The following is a 4995-nucleotide window of genomic DNA, read 5'->3' as shown; positions in this document are numbered from 1 at the left end:
AAGCGGGGCAAAGCTGGTGGATCTCTCCACTCGATGTTTCAGAGAACCGGGGTTACGACAGTAACCTATTGTTCTCTTTCATCATCTCGTGTTCGAGATCCACCTATGGGAGAGACATTGACAGCTCCCCGATTGCCCAATACACTCACAGTGAGGTATTCTGAAGCCAGAGAAGGACAGTCACCCCAAGGGGGCGGTGCCTGACACGTCCCATAATCATGCACCTGACAATCCTGACACACACACACATGACTGCTGTGCACAGGCAGGACATGAAACATGTATGAGGCCCACACATGTAAATAAATCCAGCAACACATATGAAACATCCAGGCAGGAAAATAAATGCATGCTTGGTGACACGAATGTGCGTGGCCCGATGGCCCACTCACCCTTCGTTCCTTTACTACAATGTGTAAATGGGAAGGAAGAGAGGAAGGTGACAAGGAGCTATTAAGACCCCACCCCTAAAACAGAATGTGCTACTGAAGTTTTGGTGACATCCAGTCGGTAGTAACACACAAACGTATGGGTTCCCAGGGGCTCAAAAGGGGATTGAGACAGAGCCTCCAGCACCATAGAGAGGTCCCATTCAGGAACAGTTCTCCTGATAACGTGCAAAGAACTACGGGCACCCTTCATAAATATGCGGATTAGACGATGCTGCCCAACCGTTGAGCCCTCAAACCCCACATGACAAGCAGAAATAGCTGCCAGGTAGACCTTAATGGTGGAAAAAGACCTGCCTTTATCCATAAGGTCTTGTAAAAAACACAAAATATCAGGAACTGAGCACTGATATGATGTGAGACGACGCCCATCACACCACCCTTCAAACACCTGCCACTTACAGCCATATAAGGACCGAGTAGACACGGCCCTGGCATTCTGTATAGTAGCAACCACACACGGGGGAAGTCCTAGCACGTTTAAGTTTGTCCTCTCACGGGCCAGGCCCAGAGAGCCACCCTGTCCGGGTGTGGGTGATAAATCTCCCCGTTCGCTTGAGATAATAGATCTGTGCAGAGGGGGAGGCACCATGGCTGGGCATATAACAGAGGAATTATCTCTGCCAGCCACAGTGCTTTGGGCCACCTGGGTGCTATCAGGATGAGAGACAAGCCCTTCTCTCTCACCCTGGCCAGTGTTGGAGTTATCAGGCACAGGGGAGGAAAAGCATACAGCAGCACTTTGGGCCATGGGTGGGCCAGTGCGTCGACCCCGAGGGGTGCGTCCACGTCCTTTAGCGAGAAGAACATAGGACAATGGCTGTTTTCGCGAGAGGCGAATAGATCTACGGTTGCCTGTCCGAATCTCATCCATATCAAGCCCACTATCTGAGGGTGGAGGCGCCAATCTCCGTAGAGTGGATTCCCCCTCGATAGAAGGTCCGCACCTCTGTTCAGAATGCCTGGAACATGAGTTGCGTGCCCACATGACAAGCAGAAATAGCCGCCAGGTAGACCTTAATGGTGGAAAAAGACCTGCCTTTATCCATAAGGTACGGGCCAGGCCCAGAGAGCCACCCTGTCCGGGTGTGGGTGATAAATCTCCCCGTTCGCTTGAGATAATAGATCTGTGCGGAGGGGGAGGCACCATGGCTGGGCATATAACAGAGGAATTATCTCTGCCAGCCACGGTGCTTTGGGCCACCTGGGTGCTATCAGAATGAGAAACAGGCCCTTCTCTCTCACCCTGGTCAGTGTTGGAGTTATCAGGCACAGGGGAGGAAAAGCGTACAGCAGCACTTTGGGCCATGGGTGGGTCAGTGCGTCGACCCTGAGGGGTGCGTCCACGTCCTTTAGCGAGAAGAACATAGGACAATGGCTGTTTTCGCGAAAGGTGAATAGATCTACGGTTGCCTGTCCGAATCTCATCCATATCAAGCCCACTATCTGAGGGTGAAGGCGCCAATCTCCGTAGAGTGGGTTCCCCCTCGATAGAAGGTCCGCGCCTCTGTTCAGAATGCCTGGAACATGAGTCGCGCGTAACGACAGGAAAAACCGCCTGCGCGTCACTGTTACAGAGCGGCAGAGATCGCGTAACGGGCTGAAATGTAGTGACAAAACCCATTTCATGAACGCCCTCATTCTCAGAAGTCCCAGAGGCAAAACCTGGATAGATGAAGCCATTAGACCCTGCAGTCTGAGACATGTGCGATATTGCACTTTCGCTCCCTCTCTGAACTGTGACACACAGTTCATTAGAGAGTGAACACGCTCTTGAGAGAGACGCGCTCGCATGGAGACTGAGTTCAGCTCCAAGCCCAGGAAAATCACACTCTGACTGGGTGTAAGGTTGCTCTTGTTCAAATTCACCCTGAACCCGAGAGATGTGATGTGAGTGAGCACACGACGGGTGTCCTGCAGTACTTTCACCTTTGATTCGGCTATGATGAGCCAATCGTCTAAGTATGTCAAAATCCGCAGACCTGACATTCTCAGGGGAGCTAAGCCTGCCTCCACACACAGAGAAAAAGTCCTTGGGCTTAGGGCGAGCCCAAACGGGAGGACTGTGAATTCGTAACATATGCCTTGATAGGCGAAACGAAGAAACTTCCTGTGTGGCGGATAAATGCTTATGTGGAAAAAAGCATCTTTCAGATCGACCGATTTGAACCAGTCGTTCTGTTTTATGGCGTGGGTCAGAGTGCCGTGGGTTAACATTCTGAAATTGTATTTCCTCAAATGTTTGTTCAACACTCTTAGGTCCAAAATGGGGCGGAGAGAACCATCCTTCTTTGGAACCAGGAAATAACGAGAATAAAATCCTTGATATGTCAGATTGTGGGGCACCACCTGAATCGCTCCCTTTAATAGAAGGGAAGAGATTTCCACGTTCAGAATGTGAGCGGCGCTCTCCTCCGTGTGAGAGGAAAGAACGCCTTGAAATGCGGGGGTTTTATTACAAACTGCAGTCTGTATACCTGCATTACAGTTCGCATCACCCACTCGGGAGCCGAAACAGTCTGCCAGGCCGACTCGTAACTCGCAAGTGTCCCCACCAGAGCCGGAGAAGCGCTGGCATTCTCGCGTGCGCCCAGTTGGCGCATTTGTGATGCAATGGCGCCCTCTAGTGAACAGACTAGGGGTGACATGCAGGGGTTCAGAGAGATGTTCTCTCTCTGCAGAGAAAAGTACTCTCCTTGAAACGAATTCATATGATTCGTTTGTTTTATTGTGTTCTTTGTGTTTTTTGTGTTGGGGAACACAGAGGCCGAAGCCTTTATTAACTGGGTGAGGGGAACAAAGTATGTGCTGTGTGGTGAAGCTTGGACGGCTTGACGGGCATTGCGGAGGACGAGGTCATTGACAGTGACGATCTCCTTCCACAAGGTTGGAGAGGGAGCTCCTTTGTCCAGCTGCTGCCCTAAATCGTCCAAAAGCTCCGCTTGGTAAGGAGAGATGAAACATTTAGGGCCCTGACAGCCAAGGCCAAGGATTTGTAAGCGGCCTGGTGAATTGAGGCAGAAAAACGGTCCATTTTATTGGGCAAAACCGGCTTCGGGGGAGCGAGCAGCCCGCCGTGGACGGGGTTAAGGTGCCTGGCGACAGAGGGCTCAATGGCAGGGGAATCACCCATGCCTTGAGCTCCCATATCCTTCACCTCGAGGCCCGTGAGACCATGTTTAAGATCGAGCGGATCGCCCCAATTGTGTCTCATGTGGTTAGCGCACGCTGGGAGGACGGGAAATGGGCGGGATGGCCTCCTCGTCCTCCGAGACCCCGAGAAGGCCCGCATCGTCATCGTCGCCGGAACCAGCTGGTTCGACGGCAAACGGGAGGTTACCCGCGAAGATGTCCTCTTCGGGAAAAACAGGATTGGGCTGGTCAGCCCAGTTGAGAGACGTTGCGCCCCGGGAGGCCCCCGGTAGCGCGTTGTCATCACCGTGTCCCCCATCCGAGTCTGAAAGGCCGAGCTCGACGCACTGGTTCTCCAAAGCCTCTTCAGCGTGCTTGAAGCCCAAGCAGACCACGCAGAAGGGGTGCGGATCCTTAGCGGCGATCAGCATGCCACACGCGGCCGGGCAGGCCCGTGATGTGCAGCCCCCGAGAGAAGTAGGTTTAGAGAGCGACATGCCGACAAAAAACTGAGTAAAATCAGCGGCGGGCAGCCATATAATTACATGAAAAACAAAATTCACAAAACTTATATTTTTCTGGGTCTCAGGAGGTTAAAATTAAATTATTATAATATTAATTCAAGTGATGAAGTATTTTGAAAGTCTGACAGTAATTACAACCCCAATTCCAGAAAAGTTGGGACACTTTGTGAAATGCCATAAAATCAAGAATATGTTATTTGTTCATTCGCTTTAACCTTTATTTAATTGTCTAAAGTAAAAGAAAAAAATTCCTATGTTTTCACTGGCCAACTTAATTTTAATTTGTAAATATGAACAAATTTTGATTTTGATGGCTGCAACACGCTTCAAAAAAGTTGGGACAGAGGCATGTTTAACACTGTGTCACATCAACTTTCCTTTTAATTACAGTGTTTAATTTTGCAAGCAAAATCTCGCTTGATACAAGACTTCAGATGCTCGGAAGTCTGTGATCATCATTGTCTGATTCTCCTTTTCATGACTGGTCATACATTTTCAATGGGAGACAGATCTGGACTGCTCTAGCACATTCACTCTGTGTCTACGAAACCACACTGTTGTAGCACATGCAGAATGAGACCTGGCATTGTCTTGATCTAATAACCATGGACTTCCCATGAAAGACGTCATCTTGATGGCATTATATGTCTCTGTACAAGTTCAATATATGCCTCCATGTTAATGGTATCTTCGCACGTATTCCAGTCACCCATACCGTTTGCTCTGCTGCACCCTCATACTATGACAGACGTTTGCTTTCGCATCTGTCGCTGATGAAAGTCTGGATGGTCCCTTTCGTATTTGGGATTTAGAACTCGACATCCATTTTTCTCTGAAACCAGGTGAAATGTGGACTCATCTGACCACAGCACACATTACTTTTTGACTAT

The sequence above is a fragment of the Sinocyclocheilus rhinocerous genome, unplaced genomic scaffold (assembly GCF_001515625.1).
Source record: "Sinocyclocheilus rhinocerous isolate Xijiao unplaced genomic scaffold, SAMN03320098_v1.1 scaffold4580, whole genome shotgun sequence".
NCBI lineage: Eukaryota > Metazoa > Chordata > Actinopteri > Cypriniformes > Cyprinidae > Sinocyclocheilus > Sinocyclocheilus rhinocerous.
The sequence above is the reverse complement of the archived record's forward strand: the minus strand, read 5'-3'. Positions refer to the sequence as shown.